At 39.9% G+C, this 22,727-nt stretch overlaps 2 long non-coding RNA genes across 3 annotated transcripts in view; one reads left to right on the top strand and one right to left on the bottom strand.

Annotated features, from left to right (window-relative positions):
• LOC106732083 (uncharacterized) overlaps positions 1–9,766 on the top strand; it is a 469,210-nt gene extending 459,444 nt beyond the window's left edge. Inside the window, exons 12-13 of the long non-coding RNA XR_016349643.1 lie at positions 1,060–1,121; positions 9,628–9,766. This is a non-coding gene — a long non-coding RNA (uncharacterized LOC106732083). The remainder of the gene's footprint in view (positions 1–1,059; positions 1,122–9,627) is intronic.
• The window catches only part of LOC149524321 (uncharacterized), a 186,116-nt gene that overhangs the window by 92,366 nt on the left and 71,023 nt on the right, over positions 1–22,727 (bottom strand). The window lies entirely within an intron of this gene.

Genomic DNA, 22,727 nt, shown 5'->3' with positions numbered 1-22,727 from the left:
AACTGCCTCCTTAGTGGACACCAGTGCATTAAAGGTGTGGTGGAGCCCTACCTTTGTACTCTAGAGGCCTCTTCATCAAAAGATCTCTCAGCTCTTTACACATTTTTGCTTAATTTTCAAAACATTCCTGCAAAATACAGACATTTGGATTTAAACTAGCTCTTTTGATGCACAAACAAGCCCAACAAGATTGTGATATTTGGCCAAAGTCATGCACTGAGCAAAAGACAAGCTGGAAAATAAAATAAAGAGGAGACATGGGGGACAATTAGAAAGTGAGAAAAAAGTGAGGGGCAAGCTTCTAAGCAGTATCCAAGTGTAAAACTTGGCATTACACTTGGACTGAAAAATAATTAATGACTGTTCTAAGTAGTTAATATTTAAAATATGAATTCATGAAATCTAACATACATTGCTGATTTAAATTGGTGCATCTCAACTTAAGTGAATAGAATTGCACTCATTCATAGTATGCGGTATGATAAAATGCTATGACTTTATCCTCCTGTTTTGAGTTCTTTACTATATTTTCTGAGCATTTTTAAGTCCCTACATAACCAGAGTAGTTGTCATCTGTTTACCTATTTAACATACAAGTTTCAGTGTTTGGAACAAAATGTAACTTTGGTTGTACCTATGCAACCCCACTGAAATTAGCTCCATTGGCTTAAATCAGTAGGATTGGAAGGATGTGGCTGAGGTCCAAACAGTGCCCTTACATCATAACTCATAACACAAAAACGTCAACAGACTGAGCTGCATGACAGACTTTGGTGCAAAGAAGTACTAATTACTTGAGCTAGAATGGTCTTTTATTAGTTTGTGTTTTCCAAAATGTCTTTTTCTAAAGTTTTCTTCAATTGCATGCTCACAATTAATACCTAAAACATTAGGCTAGATTCAGCCCTGGTGAAACTCAATCATCTTAAATAATATTACATATCAGGTATGTAGTTGGCCCTCTCTCTATAGCCACTAATTCGTGGATCTGATTGTGGGAAATATTGGCTTATTCATTCTGATTCATTTGAGTTCCTAAAAAGTGTGTTTGCTCTACAGAATGTTCAATATGCTGGAACCTGAGGCCATAGGAAGTGGACAACTGACTCCTCTCACAGCTGGTAATAAACTAAACTTGTTTGTAGAATATTTGGGCACTGGCTCTTGATTGAAATGTCATGCCCTACTCTCCTCCTTTTCCAGCACTGCTTTGAAGATGTTTATTTAAGTTAAACAGTATTTCTTTGAATTTTATATCAAAGGAGGACTTCTCTATCAAGGCTAAACATAACTTTAAGCAAACATTGTAAGGATTAGGAGGCCTGATTCCACATCACTGAAGTCTGTAAGATTTTTGCCATTGACCTTAATGGGAGTAGGACCATGTCCATGACAAATTAGTTTCATTTTAAGATAATGAATTTTAAAAGCCAAAAATGAGCATAGCACTGTCTATAATTTTATTACTATGCTTTCATGTGAATCTAGTCCTCCCAAAAGAGACTAATTAATAGCCACGGAGTCTGAAGTGGTTTGTGTATCCATAGAAAAAAAAAACAGAGGCAACTCAAGTTTCCCTTGACCCTGCCAATGTAACTCAAGCCCAAGCCTCAGTAAGAGATTAGTTCAATTTCCAGGTAAGCCCTGGGCCTCTTTGCTGAGTCTGCCAACAAGGATGCCAATTGATTCTAATTCTAGTAGGCTTGCGTGTGATGTGGTCACCTACCTCCTGGGAACACGATTGAGACCAACTGTTGGTAGCAGATTTTGGTTATTCGTCTGATGGACTAAATTTGAACTGGTGACCTACACATGAGTGGCTCCATAATCTCCTACCTTATTCCTAGTCTCCTGAGAATTGGTTCTGTGTAATCCAAAAACTTCAGAGGTTTAGAGATTCATCCTCATTAAATGATAGAGATCAAAGGATGAGTCTTGCTCCTATTGAAGTTAACAGCATCTTGCTATTGACTTAAATTGTAACTGGAGTATTCAAGAAAAAATTATATTTTTGGCTCACATTTGATTTGAACAAGGACGGAGCCGTTAAAGGACTTATGGAAAAATCTTATAGAATTTAATACAAAATAAGAGCATTTATATGAGCTTTTATAAAAAAAAACACTTGATTGTCTTAGCAGCCTACAATTCATTGAACTTTCTTGCATTGCAGTACGAGCCTTAAACTTACAAAAAATTCATAATGAAACTTCTGCAACTACCATGACATGTGTTGTAATCATTTATTTTCATTAAAAATTGAAATTTGAAGCAAACCAAAACTGTTGGTTAAATTTACTGAAAACAGCTGTTTGCATGAAGCTTTATTGTTCTACAGATCTACCACTTCATCCAAAGCAAAGGAATTGTCATTATAGGTCAGGTATCATGGAGCTTTATACAGAGATTGTTGACACACAATTGTGTGATTTTTTGTCAGCCAGTAGCATTAGGAAAATGCTGAGGATGTGTGTCAAAAATACTCTTCTCTCACTATCAAATGCTTGTTTTCATCCTGCTTTGACCAGAAGATTCTGTGGCTCAGATTGAACAGAAATAATGGAAGTATTTATACTGGGTACAAAATTAAGAAATGAAGGGGACGAAGAGTTCATTTGCATTTCTCTATATCCTGATCCACATAGTACATTGCAGGTGTTCCAGATTTTATTTTTATTTTTCCATGTAATGAGCAGTTCCAACTTGTCTACTAACTATGCCCACTACTAATTCAGATGCTCTGAATAAAGCAGTCGATATTGTTAATTCATGGCTTTTTCTTTCTGTGGTTGTGTAAATAACTCATCTACTTACCTAAGGTATGGGGAGAACATAAGTGGGAGTTGTGAATACTTCCACATGTTACTCTGCAACATGGCTAGGTTCTGACCTGCAACATGTACCTCAGGTGCTGATATGTTAATTTGAAAATTCAATCTCAATAGCTCATTCCACTAAAACTGTCAACAGAATTACCTATTAACTCCTATTTTAGCACTGCTTTAAGAATGTAGACACCTGTCCATTTGGAACTAGTCTGAGACCATTAAATCTACTATCTTTAATATTATTAACATATAAGCTTTTACAGGAAAAGTTAAGCATACTACATTTAAATCCCCATTCTTTCCCTACGAGGGAATAATTTGTGTATCTACTAGGCTCGTACACATCCTGCTTACTAGAAATTTTGAGTTCAGAGTTTTAACTTCTAGATTTTCCTCAGAATTAATCAGTTGTGTAGTAAGTGGCTTTGCTACCAACTTGTACTATGGAAGGTAAGGAATTCCACCTGCAAAATTGCAAATTCCAAGACCTATGAGTATGTTAGAATCAAGGGAATTCTATGTGTGGAAGGACTGTTCACAGGGAATCCTTCCTATTATATGCTGAATTCAGACTGATTTTAATGAGACTATTCCTAGGAATAAAAAACTTTAGGAGAGTGCTCCATGTTTTATATTTGTAATAGGTGACTTATGGGATTTAAATAATTTATAACTAGTTGCCCATATTTGCAAAAGTCAACAAAAAAAACTTGGAAAAATTCACACCATGTACTATACATTTAAAAAAAAACTTTAAAATTGGAATTTCATTGGACCAAAGTAAATGCATGAAAACCATCTCCCACAGACTTCTCCTTGGTAAGAAATCATGATTGCAAAATCTTAAATATATTTGTTTTATTAGCTGTATCAGGAGTTTCACTGAAATAGCACAGACCAATATGTATTAACTTTTATAAAAAAATATAGTGTGCACAGGCTACATTCAAAGAAACCAGCCAATTAACTAGGCAGGATAAACTAGGGCTGTAGAGTCTAGCAACTCACCTGTCTGAAGCAAAACTCTAAAGTAGAAGAGAGAACATATAAAACATGTCAACACTAATGTGTGATATATGAACACCAAACACTGTAAATAGATTTGCTGTAGTTTAACTGAGTCATTTGTTGTCTGTGAATATCTAAATCTCTATAGTGGGCCTAGGGCAACTTCAAAAAAAACCTAAATGTAACAATCTTAAACTGATATTTTGGTTTTAAAATATTATAGAGAAACTAATGTTTCCATAGTTAAGAGCCAATATTGCTTTTAAAACAGTTCATTCTCTGTTATGAATGCATAATGTATAGTGTGGCCTCCCTTGACGTAGAGCACTGATTCAGAGAGTACACATTTGATTTTTCTCAGAATTTACCAGTAAATGTGCTACATTAGTTTAGAAGTAAAACTTACATTATTGGACACATTAAAAATGTGTATGTGTGTTTCTTATCCATTTTTGCTCCTTTATAAAGAGTAACAAACCGGTAGACTTTCCAGATAGTTAAAACTCACTGAAAATTAGTTGATATGCACTATTTGAAGCAAGAAGGTTGTAATCAAACAAAAATATTGCAGTATCTAACTTACCCTAATTCAAAATGGACAATTTCCAAAAATTTACAGTGGGACTAATGAAATAGGGTGCCCTTAGTAAAAATGGCCTCCATTTCCCTATAGTATATGCACATGGAAACAAGGCTAACCCTAACAGATGGACAATGATTCCTAGTATTCCCAGTGGGACTGTAGCTCTCTGCCTGCTATGTCACAATGTTGATTACTTTCTGTTTAAAACTATTCTTCATTTAATATTTTCATTGCTGACTATATTTAATTATGGGTAAATGGTTCAGAATCATTCTTAAAAGTTGTATTTCTAGCCACTCTGAAGAAAACAATGAAAATACTTATGCAATGCAAAGAGAACAGAGCTCCACCTCCACACCATGCAATTCCACAGTCCAGGGTCAGCCCAAACTAACCCCTTACCTATCTAACCCCCATATTTCTGTTCCTCCTCTCCCTCCTCATGGCTCCACTAATTTCCTCTGCCCTCACATAGTATTTCAACCTCAACCCATAATTCTTCTGCTTTCCACATACAAATCGTTGTGTCAGGAGGCTGTTCAGATTCATAAGGTTGTCTGCATCTGTGTTTACGAGACTGGAGTCTAAATAACTAAATTACTTCCTAAAGCGATTTGGAGAACACAGGAATCAGTGAGGGGAAAACCCTCCCGAATGGTCCATTTAAAATAATAATAAACTAATTAACAGATTTATCTGAATGTTCTCAGAAAATTCATTTACTACCAGAGTAAATACCACAAATTAGGGAAATCTCATTTAGAAATTTAGGATATATCTATACTGCCCTTCATTTCAGATTACACAGGTGTGACTAGCAGTGCAGTCCATGTTGCTGCACCCTAACTCCCCAGTTTGAATGCTGCAGGCATGAACTAAAAGGTTGAAGCACTCTAGTCTGGCACCCTCAAGACCTGACCAGTGCCAAACCAGAGAATTTGTCTAGTCAGTATTGTCTAGCAGCATTAACAGCACTTCCATGGCTTACTGGGCTCTTAGAAGACATTTAGGGGTAAATGAGAGCTAAATAAAGGCACAGAACACTGCGAGTCAGGACCGGTGGCTGTTAAAGTTTATGGGATTACGGGAAACCCATGATAAGTAGACATTTGGCTAAGTAAAACACCAGAGCATGAATGTTGCAGGACCAGAGAGTGCTGGACTAGAGAGGTTCAACCTGTATTAATCCTGTTTCAAAGGGACTATTGGGCAGTCTCAACTGCCTGACAGTGCAGAGAAGTCCTCAATCTCTTCTTAAAGTGGAAACTTTGCAGGAGGGGTGTGAAGGAGGATGCAGCACACACTTGAGGCTACTGAGAGAGATTAAATGAAACTGCTAAAAAGTAAGTAGGAGTATTATTGACTTTAAAAAGTATCAAATGGCACGCAGATTGTAAATAGAAGTGAATAAGTTAAATCTTGGCACACCATTTCTGAAAGGCTGCCAACCCCTGCAAGAGATCCTTGGACAAAACAGCACTGAACCAATGGGAAGAACATGAACACACCTGTGTGGTATGCCTGCTATTGACTGTTTATCTAGATTTGTTGAAATTCTCTTTCTTACTGAATGCATAGTAAACAAATCACAGAAAAGTTCAAGAGTATCAATTTGACATTCCAAAAAAAACCAGTCACTGACAATGAGTCATTGTTGGCCATCTCTGAATTCCAAGCTGTCCAGTTACAGCATGATTTCTAGTTTATTATTTCCAGCCCTCACACCCCTACATGTACGGGAATGGATTGGTAGAGAGAGCATTACAAATTGCAAACAAAATTCTACAACAAGACCCAATATTATAAGATATAATATAGATGGAAACCCCCACATCTGTCACTGGTGTTAGACCAGATGAACTGCTTATGGATCAACAGATCAGAATAACGCTGCCAAATGCAGAAATAATTGTTCATCCTAAGTGGCTCTGCATAAGAGATATGAGGCAGACATGCCAGTCTAAGAATTCTCAGATAGCTGTCTTTAATCATAGCAATGCAAAGCTATGACCAACAATGACTCATTGTCAGTGACTGGGTTTTTTTGGAATGTCAAACTGATACTCTTGAACTTGTGTGATTTGTTTACTATGCATTCAAACAATGCAAAGCTTATTCAAACCTCAGCCAGACAATTCTGTCCTGATAAAAGCATGAAAAATAAAATTGGAGAATTCCAGAAGTTCCCAATGGATTTAGGTGCACTATGAGTGCTTACATAGATCAGACTGATCAAGCTACTCAGTATAGAAGAAAAAAAGCACCAACCTCAGATTGAATAAGAGCCTTACATCTGCTGAGCAGATCACTACACTTTAAGCTATAGACAACTAGACAGAACACTCCTACAGAAGAGGGCATAAGCAGATCTTGGTGAGCAATGAAGCAGATGATTCAGCTGGCTCTTATTAATTATTATTATTATTATTATTAATAAACATAAATTTGTGTCTAAGATTGTTTATGCAGCTTAGAGGGTTGATATAGAAACATGGAAATATAAGACAGGAAGGTCAGGTCTACAGTGGACCTGGAAGGTTGGCTTAAGGTACGCAACTCCAGCTATGCATTTTGTGTACCTGGATTTGGCTTACCTGAAGCTGAGTTGTTGTGGTGTCCGCACTGTGGGAGGGCTGACAGGACCAAATGCTCCCGTTAGCTTCCCTTACTCTTCACAAAAGGAGGAGTACTGAATGCTGACGGGAGCTAAATTCGAACACTAGATCAACCTCTGGAGCAATCAATCTTGTGGTAAGTATAGACATGCCTGAAGAGACCTTGAAATGTCATTGAGTCCAGCCTTCTCCATTCAACTTGAAAAAAAAAAAAAAAAGCTTAAAAAGACATGTTATAGAACACATCTCAAATACTCAGGAAGCCCTAACTTACATCCAAAACAAGGCCTGCAGCAATTTTAAAAAGCTAAATGTTTAGGAAAGATGATCCAAGATATAATTAACTTAGAATACTGGGTTTATTCAGTGGATGATTTGGTCAAGCATATCCATATGTTTGGGCACCTGGTACTGTCCCATCTGCCCTCCTTTATCAGGAAATTAAAATGGAAAGAATACCAGAGGAACAATGCTAAGGAGTGACATAAGGCTGTTGTTTCTCGGGTCCTCATTTTTACCTGTGCAAGTTTGTGAAAAACATTAATATAACATAATTGGTAGCATTCACTTACAGAAGAGCAAACCATTATATGTAATACAAGGCAATGGAGATTTGAGCTACAACAATATGCATGTACGTATGGCGCGCACAAACATAAGACGGAGCTATCTTATAAATGAAACAGACCCATTATCCTGTTCTCATTGTGTCTTTTGTTTATGTGTTCAGACTAATAAGGGAAAATGTAATTAATACTGTAGTACTGAAAAAGCATTCTAGACTTTGTTTGAAGTAGCTCATACTTCTATCATATCCCAAATCAAAACAGAGGGGATAGAGATTTTGGGCATCTAAATCTTGGGAGCACCTATTTAATCAATATTGTTGCCAGTGATTCTCCAGGTGCCACTGAAACTATACAGTTTACTTAAATTCAATTAACTTAAAGAGTCTTTATTTCAAACAAGAAATAGCTCATTTTGTGAATAACTGACTAAGGAAAGTAATGCCAATAACTGACTGGAGCAGACACTGTTAAAATAATAATTCTCCCCATCAATGGGATTGTGTGTAAAGCCTATTTAACACAATATATTTTGGCTTCCAAGAAAAGACAAACAACTTTACATGGTAAGAAATCCCTTAAGTAGGCCAGTGATACAGAAAGCAAGCCTGGTGCCTTGCACTAAATAGCAATGTGTGAATTTTCTATTCAACACAGCAACACTGGTCTATTTATTTGGTTTGTGTGTGTAATTAATAGTAAAATTATGCAGGTTTTTAACATATAGTCATTACGCTTTATGGGTCTGGGTCTTGAACAAAAATATTTCCTTTAGATTTTATTTGAGTAATGCTTTCTTCAGGTGAGCTCTGGCAAACGCCATAAAATTATAAATCTGGAAACCTAGGAAGTATAGGAAAGGGAAGGAAATTGCCTCAGTTTGGCATGAGGTACAATGTTACTTTCTTTAAATAAAATGTATCCTCTGTCCTTACTAACCCCGTATAGGCTAATTTAACATTTCATTGTATTCTGTCACTTAGCCTTGTCCATTGCCAGAAACACAAGATGCCTGGAGTTACAAAGAGCCTATGTTTCCACTCACTATTTTTCACTTCCCTTGGAAAAGCATGGTAGAATGGCACCTTTTCTTCTTTAATCATAAATGTTCTTTGGCTTAAGAGAAGAAAAATGGTATATGTGTACAGATAGTGAAGATGTAGATAAATATATATAGTATTTCATATTTATCACCACAGTATCTTATAACAACCTAACTTGGTATTTCAACTATATCTCACTTAAATGTGCAACCAGTGAGGTCAATTTTAGAAAAGACTTATGAGCAAAAGCCTTAGTGGTGACTTCAGGCTTCCAGTATGTTCTAGTGAATGATGGAATCCAGTCAGTGAAGTATTAAAGGACAGTATCACAGTGAATACCAGTTAATATGGTTTTATGGAAAAAAGGTCTCATCAAATGAATCTGATATAATTTTTATGAGATTACAAATTTGGACAATAAAAGTCATTATTTTGACAATCTATTTAGACTTCTACAAGGCAAAAAAGCAAAAATGAGACTTTGGCTCTTAAATCGCCACACTGAGCATAATAATGCCTAAATGCCTTTATAATCTGGACATGCCTACTTCCTTTTTTAAAATATATTTAAGCTCCTAGATCAGTTAGGTGTTACAACACAAAGTGCAGCAATGCCTAGATCTCTTTAAAAATCTGAGTCTTAGCCACTCACCATTTTGTTTAGCATTATTCTAACTCAGTGGAGAACATACTAAAAACTGACTAAGTGTTAGATCTCAAAACAGACATATTAATGGGGAATCATCATCCTCAAATGAGAGTTATCAATGACTCTTTCAAAGATCTGTTCTTGGCCCAATGCTATTTAATATGTTTGCTCAAGGAAATATTAATGATCTGGAACAAAACATAAAACATTGCTGGTAAAGTTTGAAGATGAGAAAATGATTGATGAAGTAATAAATACTGATGATAGATCAGTTATACAGAGCAATTTGGGTGACTTTTAAACTGGTTTCATTGAAAAAAAATGTTGTATTACAGCCAATGCATCTAAGAATGAAGAATGTACCTCATGAAGACAGAATTGGAAACTGTGTCTTGGAAAACAATGAAGCTGAAAAGGACAAAGGAATCATTGCAGATAATCAAATAAACATGAACTCCCAGTCCTGGTTCCACATTTGAAGAAAGTTGATGAAAAGTTGTTAAAATTGGAAACATTGAAAAGGATACAGAAAAGAGCTCCGCGAATGATCTGACATCTGGAGAACCTGACTTAACCCCAACTAATTTAGCTTATCTAAGACAAGTTTAAACACTGACTTGATCATGGTCTATATGGATTGACACATGAAAGACGTATCAGATAGTGGCCAGCTCCTCAATTTAGCAGACAGACACATGACATGATCCATCTAAATTCAAATGGGTAATAAAATAATTTGTGTACTTTGTAGCTCTTATTTTTGACCAATTCTTCATCCTCCTAGTCTGGGAGGAGGTATGTATCAGTCCTTGTATTTTGGAGTTAAGGTTGTAAAGGTCAGACAGATAGATTTGGGAAAAAATTTAAAAGCAATGGAACTTAAGCCAGCTCTATACTAGATGAGAAAAGTCCGTATAAGATATGAGAATAGCTAGTATCTTAAGTTGAATTTCTGCAGCATCCTCCCTGCAGGAGGTCAGTGGGGGTATGTCTATACTATAGTATTAATTCGAATTAACCTAATTTGAAATAACGCATCTATACACAAAAACTATTTCGAAATAGCGTTTTGCTATTTCAAAATAGTGCATCCACACTGAGTGGACCCTGAACTGAAGTTAAGGCTGGCCGGAACCAGTGCTGGCATTGCATCGGGTTAGGACTTAGCCTCAGGCAGCACCCCCACACACTATCTGAACTCTGTGCTTAAAGGGACCCTACCCCCACCCCAGACAGACAGTTCTTAGGGTTCCCTGCTTGCTTGTCTACCTCAATGAGGGACAGCAAAGCAGTCCTGTCTTGGAGTGTCCTGAGTGCCCTCACTCGGGACACCACAGCAATCGGCCACATGGAGCCAGAGCTGCCCCTGGGCACGCCGGTGTGTCTCGTGGGGTTGTTGCCATCAGCCCGGCTGCACTTGCTGCAGGCTGCCATCTGGGAGGTCCATCGGAGGGTTGTCAAGATCCAGGAGGCCCGGTGGGAGAGCGTCCACCCTGAGGAACCCTCAAAAGCATCCTGGTCCTCCCCACCGGGGGGCGAGTGCCCCATTCTTCTTTCACGTCCTTCCACTTACCCCTCCCTAGCCCCCCTTCCTGATGTCAAACAAAAGACATATATGTTCAAAAATAGAAACTGGGTTTATTGAACAAAACTGGGGGGGAGGGGAGATGAATCTCTGGGGAGACTGGAGAAAGGAGGAGGGAGCTGGAAGGGGGAAACCTGGGAGGAGGGAGCTGGAAGGGGGAAGAAGAGATAGGAGAAGCTCAGGGCCCAGAGTTGGGGGTCTCGCCGGACCAACTTGATTTTCATGCCAACCTGCTCCTGGGTTTGCATGTGGCCTTTGATGGCCAGGCTGGCAGCTATCCTCTGTCTCGTGTGCATTCCTACGTCTAGTGTGGAGATCATGGACATCGGGAGCATCCCCCCCAAACCTGAATAAGGTCCATGATCTCCACCCTGGACCAGGAAGGCGCCCGCCTTCTCTGGTCCCTGTCAGGCTCCTGGGAGCTGGCAGACTGTTCCTGAGGAGCGGTGGAGGGCTGGCTGCCAGTGGCTTGCTCGCTTATGTTTTGGGGCCACTGGATCAGGGGCCTCGGTGGCCACTGCTGGCTCTGGGCTGGCAGGCTTGGAGCCGGCACAAGCACCGTGGCCAGGGTCTACCCCTTTAATGGCTGCAGGGCTGGGGGAGAGGAGAATAAGTTTTCCTGGTTGTGCGCAGAGTGGCCACCAGGGCTCCCTGGGAAGGGCTGGAGGCGCCCTATTTCAAATTAAGTGTCTACACAGCACTTAATTCGAAATAGCTATTTCGAATTTGGTGGCGTTACTCCTTGTAGAATGAGGTTTACCAAATTCAAATTAAGTGCGCCGCTATTTCAAATTAATTCAAAATAGCAGTTTGCATGTATAGACACTACTGAAGTTAATTCGAAATAATGGCTATTATTTCGAATTAACTTTGCAGTGTAGACATACCCTGGGAGAAATAGGTCAGTGGGAGAAATTTCCCCATCTACTTCCCTTACTCCTTGTGACCTTGTGGAGTATTGGAGTTGACAGGGGTGCCATCCTTTATCAATTTAGTCATCCTTACTAGACCTGCTAAATTAAGCCCCGGGAGAGCGATCTCTGAACATCAATCTTTAGGTAAATAGAGGCAAGCCCTTGTTTTCAAAGGTCTAGTTTCACACAGACTTAGGAAACCTAACTACCTCTTCAGGTACTTCAGTGGCATATGTAGGTGTCATCAATATTCACAAAAAAATTGCTTAGCTGCCATCTAATCCTATTCCACAATAGACAGTTAAATTTCCACTGGTGGCATGAACAAAGAACTGAGGCTGCTTGTGGTAGCGTATGCCCACCCTGTCACAGGAATGGGGCTATTCCAGGGTGTGGATGTGGCCTGATTGGATACTGGACCAACAGCTGTCTCCCTACCCCATAAGTCTCTTGATCTAAGTTGGTGAGTAGTCCTGCTTGCCAGGTAAAATGGCCTACTGGCCAAAGTCAATAAACATTCCTGGCTTCAGGGAAGTATGGCCTAATAGAGACAGTAGGTACCCTTGCATCAGGGCAACATGGCCTAATAGCCAGGTTAGCCCCCTGGTAGAGGGACCCAGACCCACCCTGCTCCACCCAAGGCTCTGTGAGCAGTGGGACAGCCTACCGCTCCCCCTCAGTGGGGAATCCGGCCAAAACGCACCAAGAGTACCTGGGTGGGAGAGGCAGCTCCTGCACTCTCCCTGGCTCACTTCCTACTGGTCCTGCTGGGGGGTTGTCCCATGTAGTGGCTGGGTGTCCCAGCTCTTCGGCAGTGGCTCCTCCCTGGGTCTCCATTGGGCCTGAGTAGTGGCAACCTTCTGGCATTTCAGCTCACTCTGTCAGGGCCGCGGGGTGTAGCAGCACCGGAGCTCTGTCAAGAGGTCCTTCCCCTGCCCTGGCCAGCCCAGACTGAGCTGCTCTCTGGCCTTTTATACTGCCCCTGCACTTGGGAGATGTCCAGTCTGGTTAAGGGACAGGATTTTCTCTGCCCACGGGGTTTTCACTTCTCCTGTTCTAGTGAGGGATATACCCACTCCATCACACTGCCCCACAGCTAATAGGTTGCTCAAAGCCCTCACTCACACCTAAACCTCTACTGGATTGTCAGACTTGACATTCTTCTGCTTATCACCTGTCAGGGCCCAATGTGGTAGGCATACCCTGACCATGCTTAAGATAGCCAAGGATGAAAAAATCAGAAATGTTGGGGCCCGGGCTGTGTGCCCTAGAATATCCAATACCCCAGTGGTTCTGGCCCTCACCTGAGTTGTAAGAGACCCAGGACTGAAACCTCACTCTGTGGTTTAGAGCAGGAACTTGAGCTAGGGTCTCCTATATTCCAGGTCAGTGCCCTAAGCATGAGGCTATTAAGTATTCTGGGTGAAGGTTTCTCCGTCTTTCCTGTTGAATCTATTCCACTTTGCATAAATAATTGAGTGGAACCTTGCTCTCCAGTCAATGCCCTAATCACCCTGTGATAAGGTCAGTCCTTTGCTTTCTGTCCACCTCAGTCAGAGACCCACCCAAGAACACACACAGCCTGACAGAGCACTTAGCTGTGAGATCTATATCAGACAGAGCAAAAATTTGAAAACAAGTCTCCCACATCTCAGATGAGCGCCCAAAGCACTGGGCTGGTGGTAGTAATGGGACAGGCAACCCTCTTTTTTCATGAGAAAAGGCTGACCTGGACTAGGCACCTAACTCCAGGAGACAACTCCCAGCTGAGAATCACAAGTGGAGATGGGCACCTTCCTCTGGCCTGTTAGGAAGGCACTCAAGTAACTTAGAGCAGTGGTCTTAAAGTCCCAGCCTGCGGACCATCCCTGGCCACAGAGTTGCACAGGGATCTTGGCAGGTCAAGTGGGAGTCTGTCTGTTCCCATCTCTCAAGTCCCGCCTCCTCCCACCATTGCCCCACCCTCTCCTCCCCATGACACACATCCTCTGATTGTGCTCACCCAGTGTGCTTTGCTTCCCCACAGCTCCTGTAACTTCTACTGCTGTCCTGCACCCAGTAACTCATGAGGTTGCATCTCTAGGGGCACAGGGTGCTATGGAGGGACAGGGCAGTTCAATGGCAGAAATGGCTATTCCCCACATCCCATGGTTCATCCCTTCTCTCTCTATTTCACTCATGGTTAGCTTAGACAGCTTCCCACTCAGCTTACTGGTTTCTGAGAATCCTTTTCCTAGGCACCTACTTCTCCGCATACAGTGCATCAGCAGTCTGGGTATCTAGCTTGAGGATGTGTATTCCAGTAGGTGACAGGTCTCTGGTGGTTAGGCATTGCAATGCCTGAATTGCTTTTGTGACTCTACTTCAAAAGTGCCTGTTGCTTTTGAAAATGGGCCTTAGCCTTCTATGTCACACGTACTTTTGAAAATTTTACCCACCATCTAGTGTGTGACTAGATAATCTGTGAAAGACCATGTGTGATTATAAGAAAGCTTTTCTAGAATGGAAGAGTTATCACTTCAAGAACGAACATCAAGAAACACCTACATCGCACCCACTTCCGAGTCTTTGAACGGAGATAAGCGTTCAATGATCACAGTCCAAAAGTTGTGCATGTGTTGTACAGGAAACCAACCAGTTTTAAATCTCCACCAGATTACTCCACAGTAGCAAAATACTTTCCCAAAGAAATGGGCTGAAGTTTCATCTCTCTCCCATTCATGTATGAGCTCTGATACTGGTTCTTCGAGAGCCATGAGATTTGTTAGATATTTTGTAATTATACAGAGAACCTCATCCTACTTACATTGAAATCAGCTGGACTATCTTTGAATTTTTGGGGAGAAGGACTGAACCCACAGATTTTATGGTAGAGTGAGAGGTTGTCGGGGTTTTTAAAATTAGGCTTTGTTCAAATAATTACAAATCTTATAATTACGCGTGCATTTCCTAGCATTTTATCTATTGCTTAACTTTCCTAACAAGAAATATTCACCTCTCTCTGAACTCCTCAGTAGTATGTGTGGATGATTAATCAGTCAAAAACGTTAAAGTATCAAGTCTATTTGACAGATTCTGTTGAGAACATATGTGCTGTAATTTTGCTGACTCCCTAGTGAAGGACAGAGTGCTGGCAAAGCCCAAAGGTTTATCAAAACACAGTGATAAATCCCAGATGTGATCTGAGCTTTAGTACTTTCTATTTTGCTAATGTCTGCTAAAGCACTGGTGTTGGGTTTTTATTTTTTATTTTCCAGATTCACAGCTAATTGGTCTGACTTCTGGTATCTGGCACAGTGGCACACTTCCTCTTAACAACTGTAAGCCTGTCTGAAAAACAGAACAACATCTTTGAGATGGGGTGTTTATATGGGCAACTTACAGTCACTGCAGAGAATGTGGCTCCACCTTCAAAGGGATTTCAGACCAGTACTCACCTGATGAAAGCATGAACTGTTTTTGGTTGACTTGATTTACATGGAAGCAGCCAGCTCATTAGCTGAGTTGAACTTGAGGAAGCAAATATAACACACATGCAAATGTTTTCGTAGCTATTGGTGTCAATGTTGCTGCAGCTTTCCTTGAGGCAAGAGAACAAAGACAGCAGTGATAAGGCCTTGCAGCATTCACAAGTAGCTAAAGAAGGTCTAGCCACTGAAAAGATTTACATCCAGGGGGCTGAGGTTAAAGAAATTAAAGGAATGCAGCCAAGTCATGTTGGTTGATGTATTGAATTCCACTGTATGCGGCACATATCCATATAGATATTTTAAAAAAAAAAACACGGGGAAAAGTCAAAGGACCAACTGATATATGAAGGATATGACCTTAATATGCTAATCCATAGGAGTGTGGCAATTTTTATCCTACAAGTGTCTATGTTGAGCATGCAGCCTCTCCTAACACCATATTTTGAATAGAACTAATCACTTAGACATTCAGCTCACACGATGGGTTTCACCCACAAAAGCTTCTGTGCTAATAAATCTGTCTCTAACGAGCTACAGGACTCCTCATTGTTTTTGCAGATACAGACTAACATAACTATCCCTCTGAAGCTTGATTTCAATAGCCTTCTGCAGGATCACTACAAGAGCAAGTTCTGCAGACCTAAGGTCCTTATAATCGGGACTTTTGTAATCCAAGAACGCCTCAATACCAACTGGCAAAGAAGTTACAAAACTATCTTCTGTTATGGTTCATCAAATAATGTCATGTGAGGTCTTAAATGAAAGAGAAGGTTACACTGGTGATTAATGTACTTTTGAGGAGATATGGATAGATACTGAAAATACATTTTAGTCTGTATGAAGATTAAACTGAATATTCTCTGCCGTGTGCATGAAATTTCACTGGCCCACACAAAGCCCACAATCCTTTCATATGGAAAGCTACTCACAAAGATGGCATCTGAGGTCACATGTCCACATCACATGCCCTTACATGTTTTGCTGAATCACAAGAGTGGCATTGTATCCTTGCTGTTTGAGACCTCCTCAGGAAAAGCTATTTAGAGAATTGATTCTACTTAATGGCCCATCAAGCTTGATTAGTCCTTTCAGAATGGTCTGGCAAGACTGGATGTAAACTACCTTGTGGCTGTTACCCCAAGAAAAAACATATTTGAGATACAAATACATAGGCAATACTCATTACTTTAGATATAAAAATTATGCATGGATTTAACCACGTTAATCATACTTGACAGACAGTAACTTTTCCATTGATACAATATACTTTGTAGAAGATTTGTTACAATTATATAATAATGGTATCAATAATATTATAAATTATCAACCATCTTTTAGGCAGCATCACATTGCACCTAGGCAGTAAATGTGCAGTGCATCTACATTAATGAAATCAGGATCAAAATCAGTCATGATTGCAAATGCTGCAACACTGAGTGACAAGACTTCTTTAGACAGGAAGTCAACCCATTTGGCCTCTGTTATTATTTTGCTTGATAGCTAACCTTTTGTTTCCATTCTCCTTTCTCACCATCTCGACTCTTAAATCTTTGACAACAAACTTAATTATTGTTTTCACTATAAAAAAAAATCTCATTGCTGGGGTACTAACTCAGATTCTGGTCTTAAGCTGAATCATATAAGCTCATGTGTACACAGTTCCCTTGGTATTTGTGAGAGTGTTCAGTGGATAAGGGGCTGGACATGACAGGGATATGCTTCAAAAGATTCTGGGACTAAGATAACTCCATTGTTAACCTGAAAGGAACAGTAAGGGATGGCATAGCCCAGAGGAGAGTGTGAGAGTGGCTAACAGGCTGGTGGTGTCAGGAAGCTGTCACCCAGTTACACACAAGCCAGTCCCCCCATCACTGGAGGAAGGGTGGTAAGTAATGAGGCGCCCCACTGTCCTGGGTATCCCAACAATCATCATAGCCTTTGCATAATTTCTTTCAAGAGACTACACACAGGCTTTTGTTGAATTTACTGTGACAAGTTTGGGAATCCCTTTAAAATAGTACTTATGAATATTCAAAGTCAAAACATCCACACAACAAAAAGAAATTTCATTCAGCAACAAAAAAGAAGCTAGCAAACTGTACCTATTAGATTCTGTTTTAAAAACCTAACGCAGAAAACATCTCACTCTTTAAATGGAGAATAGTGATAGAAATGTAGCCGTGTTAGTCTGGTTCTTCCACTATTTGATCTGAGAAGTGGGTCTGCCTCATGAAAGCTCATCACCTAATAAACCACCTTGTTAGTCTTTAAAGTGCTATATAGTCCTGTTTTTTGTTTCAATGGAGAAGTTGCCTTCTACTATGTCTCAATAAAGACCCAAGGAAAAATTGTAGAGCTTCGCCCTTCAACTTCCTTTCCTATCAAGGAAAATTAAATTGAGCTTTTTGCAATGCTTACTCTTATCACAAAATCCCACTGCCTGCCCGCACTCACCAACCTCCACAACAAGCATGCAATGCTGGCTGGAAACTGGGAGGTTAAGATGATCTGCTGGGTAAGAGGAGGCATGCACTGACATACTAGTAGAGGGAGTAGCCAGAGCAAAGCCTCAGAAGCGCGGCACCCCGCCACCGCTTCGGCTTTGCTCCCGGTGCCTCTGGTCTGCTGGGGACTGTCTCCAGCAGACCAGGGACACCGGGAGCAAAGCCTCTGAGGATGCCCCGGCAGCGGGACAGCCCCGGCGCGCCTGGGCTGCCCCGCCGCTGGAGCCCCTCCGCGGCTTTGCAAAGCCTCAGGGGAAGCCGGCGGCGGGGCATCCCAGGCGCTCCCGGGCTGCCCCGCCGCCTGTATACCCAGCGTATAAGATGACCCCCGATTTTTGGGGGATGTTTTTTAGCATCAAAAGTCGTCTTATACGCTGGAAAATACGGTATTTGTTTTTCCACTGCTGAAAGCTAATTTCAGGACAGGGAAGGGCTCTCTCCATGGGCAATAAACTTGTGAGAAGTATTAATATAAGAACTCATTCATTCAATTATTAATATTTTTGACATACAAGCATGTCATGTATTTTTCCAAAATACATCACCCCAAGATATGACATCTCATATAATGATGGGAGATTACCATCATCCTGAGAAATCAATTACTGATGAAAAATATAATTCACAAATGTAAGTATGTTTATTGTGAGTCAAAGAAAAATAAAACACTAATATTAATCAAACAAACAAGTGAAAGTAGAACATCTGAGACCCTAGTATGTAACCTGTACCATACATCTGAGGGGTTAGGCTGCAATGCATACTAAAAAATAACTTCTTCCCCATACCTTATTAATCTGTAACAGAGAGCTTTGCTCACCACCTAGTTGTTCAGATTATTTTCTTTCCAGGTTCTCCTAAGTTTTCTTTTTTACAGTTTTTTTAATCTTTGGATATGAGAAACAAATACCTTACCTCCTCCCTCTCTATTATTTAGTCATGTACTGTTGTTTCTGTACTAGATGCAGGGCCTTCCGGAGGTGGGTAGGGAGGGGGACATTGGGCGCACGGCAAAAATCATAACAATATTCAGAGGGGTAGCCCTGTTGGTCTGTAAATTAGTCCTGTGGCACCTTAGAGACTAACAAAAATATAGATAATCATGAGCTTTCATAGGTTAAATCCACTTACTCATCTGGTTAAGTGTAGAAATAATAGAAACCAAGAGATTTATATAACAGCAAAAGTAGTACCTGTCAATTGTAGGTCCCATGTAAATGAGGCCAATTAAGTGGGCTGGATGTGTCCTGTTCATAACTTTTGATGTGAAAATGTGGATGTTAAAGGCAGGAGAAATTGGCTTTGTGATGTGCCAACCAGAAAATGTCTTTATTCAAAGCCAAGGTAACAGTGTCAAACTTGTAGATGAATTCCAGCTCTGCAGTCTCTCTCTGTAATTAGTGAAATTCCTTTATAGAAAAATGGCTACTTGGTAACAATTTAACCTATATGGTCACTCAATCATGGATTTAAAAGTAGCCATCCTTCTACAAAGGAATTTCACTAACCAATTACAGAGAGAAACTGCAGAACCGAAATTCATCTACAAGTTTGACATAGTTACCCTGGGCTTGAAATAATATTGAAATAATGGGTAGCTTATTCCTACTTCTGTAAGTCTCATTCCATGAAGAATAACTCCTCTTCTGAAATAACAATTTCAAAATAGCAGCAGTGGAACGTCCACAGTGCAGCTATTTAGAAATAGCTCCTCCCCAGGGCCATTCTAAGTAATTTCTCCCCAGTGTTTCCTGAGGCTTTAAATCGAGATAGCATGCACACATTAGGGGAGCCTACCTAAGACTAACTTTGAGGCTTCCCTGCAGTGTGGATGCTCTATTTTGAAATAAGCTTTTTCGGAATATATCTTCCAGAATAGCTTATTCTGAAATAAGCGTACAGTGTAGACATACCCCATGAGAAGATACAGAACATTATTCTGATGTTATTTTTACTAGGGGAGGATTAAAATAATTCCCCTGAATTTGATATAGTACAGCAGTATATTCCTCTTTAGATGTGGGAAAAATTAGACCATTATTTCAACATTTAATGTATATACAACTTCAGCAAAACTTCTTCCATGATGCTTTTTCATATCCCTTTTAATATATTTTTGCATACGTAGGTAAGAGAACTCCAATAAAAATGCCAAATAGTTTACTCATTTATTTGCTTTCTTGTTATGAATATAAATGTTTAACTTTATATCCTCATTCTTCTTTTCATTCTCTGTGACAGAGTTGGACTATATTAAGTTATTTTTATGAAGTAAAATTTGACAAGCTATCTTGTTTCTATGTTTTACAGTTGGGAGCAAAATGTTTTGTTAAATACATGTTGGTGCTTTTTTGTTATAATTATTTGTTATTAATAACAAACAAACAAACAACAACATTAAACTGATAAGGGAGCAGAAAATATCTTGTTTCAAGGAAAAAAAAAGTCAAGTTTCCAAAAGAAACTAAGAGCACTCCATTTCTGTGACCTAGTGGATTACAGTCAAATGTTTTAGTATAAGTAGGGTGAATTAAGGTATTCATTAATTAAAGATACAGTGAAAATGTGTAACACAGGGACCCTTGATCTACGCTAGGGGAAAGCTTGAATTAAGACACACAACTTAAGCTACGCAATTAACATAGCTGAAGTCAAAGCATCTTAACTCAAATTTTGACACCATCCACACTGCGGGAAGTTGAAGGGAGAATACTCTCCCTTCAACTTCCATTATTCCTTGCAGAAGCACGACTACCAACATTGACAGGAATGCCCCCCTCAGTTCAAATTACAGTGTCTTCACTAGACCCACTAATTCAAACCCTGGAAGATCAACTGCAGCTGCTTTGAACTTATCTATAGTGTAGACATGGCTGGAAGGCCTAACTCTTCTCTCACGAGTTTTACTGTGAGAGAAGCTAGATAATTTCATGGAGGTTAGGTCCATAAAAGGCTATTAGCCAGGGGATAAAATGGTATCCTTGGCCTCTGTTTGTCAGAGGCTGGAGGGAGATGGCAGGAGACAAATCGCTTGATCATTGTCTTCGGTCCACCCTTTCTGGGGCACCTGGTGCTGGCCACTGTCGGTAGACAGGATACTGGACTAGAAGGACCTTTGGTCTGACCCGGTACGGCCGTTCTTATGTTCTTATAAGTCCACTGACTTCAGTAGAATTACTGCAGATTTACACTATTTTGTGTGAGAAAAATTCTGAAGCTTCAGGAAGCTGTGAGTCAGAGATGTGGGTGGCAGTTGAAAATGGTGATTAAGGGAACAGCTAAGGAGAAGGTGCAGTTTGAGTTCTGGAAGAGTAAAAGTAAACGGAGAGTGCAAAAGTGTAGTTTAAGGGAGGGTATTCTCAAAACCTGTGGTTACTGAATTTTGTTACAGAATCTACGCTTTGCATAAAATAGGGATCTAGAAGCTATTTTCTAGGCCAAACAGAAGTGGAGGAAAAAATCTTAAGGTTGGTGGCGTCTTTATGAATTCAAAATGCCATCTGACACAACTGAAATAATTGCTTTTCAAAAAATCATTATATAAAAATATTTTTCCTGGAAATTAAAGTAAGTGCTTTCATCCAGAAAATATCTCTCAAAATTCAGTTGGCTTCAGAAGAGAGATTATAATAATTTTGAAAAACTACTCCAATTCTTCAGTCAGCTCCCTGTGCCTGACTTTTTTGACCATGTAGAATCCCACTGGCTGAATCCATTTACAGGATGGGGCCCAAATTATTGCACTAAACTTTGAACCAAAGGGATCGCCTGCATCAAGTAGAGGTCTCAACGCAACCTTAGTTATGGATTCTTTACAGTTACCGCCATATGGGGCTATTGTATTAATGACACTGTACATTTTAAAATTTAACTCAATAAAGGATGTATTCTTTAAATGTAACTGAAACTGCCACAAAACCTCTTGTCTGCTACATCAGGTTGCCACAGAATTGAGTTTCAGAGTATAGGGTTACTTATAACCTTCACCTTTTCTTTATTATCTCTGCCATCTTTACTCCATTTCCAATCACTCACTTCTTATCATTTCTCTTATAGCTCCTAGCACTTCCAACCCCAAACCGTTATGCTTCCCTCTAACACACACACACACACACACACACACACACACGCACCTTGAAGCTTGCCAGGTATCCTAGTTAAAAACTGTAGTTTATAATTTCCTTTCTTTCTTACTTAAATGTCATGCTTCACATTTAGAAGTATGACTAGAAGTTCAATGAAGTTATTCATAAAGAACTACTCTGTTTACATTAGGAGTTGCAGTTCTGGCTGCCAGTTTGTCTCAAAAATGGGATGGAGAATTAAGTCTTAATGAATAATAAAAGCTTTTCAGTGCAGGGACTTCCTCCCGCTATGTGTTTGTACAGCACCTAGCACAATGGGGCTCCAGTCCAGGTCATGCCTTTTGGAATGATTGCACTTAAATGAACACAATTACCTGCTGGGTGTATTTTTAGTGTGTGAACTCTTTATCTAAACTGTCTGTATGTGCTTATGTATATGTTTGATTCTCAACAGCTCTGCATCATACCCTGTAGGGCCTTACAGAGAAGTTGTAATACTGCATGTGTGTTAGAGATCCCATTGAGTTTTCAGGGATTCAGTTAACACTTTAGCCTATTTTCTTACATTTAGGATGTTATATAAATGATATAAATAACAGAGATGGGTTAAAGTAGCAAAACTCAGAACTAGATTCCATTCTAAATTTTCAACATCCCTAAAGTTAAAAAATTGTGATGTTTAGGATTTTAGTTTGCCCCAGTATAAAGTCTACCACTGCTGTTCAAAAGAGTAGCAGAACCAAGACTAGAATATAAGCCTCCTGGTGCCCATTTAGATATGGGTCATAGGTAAAACTTGGATCCAAATCCAGTTTCCCTTAGACAAAGAGTAACCTATGTTCCATACCTTCTAAATTCTCTGCAATTGTCACCACAA

This window comes from Pelodiscus sinensis, chromosome 5 (assembly GCF_052426305.1).
Source record: "Pelodiscus sinensis isolate ZL-2025 chromosome 5, ASM5242630v1, whole genome shotgun sequence".
Taxonomy (NCBI): Eukaryota; Metazoa; Chordata; order Testudines; family Trionychidae; genus Pelodiscus; species Pelodiscus sinensis.
This window is presented reverse-complemented; position numbering and strand designations above follow the sequence as displayed.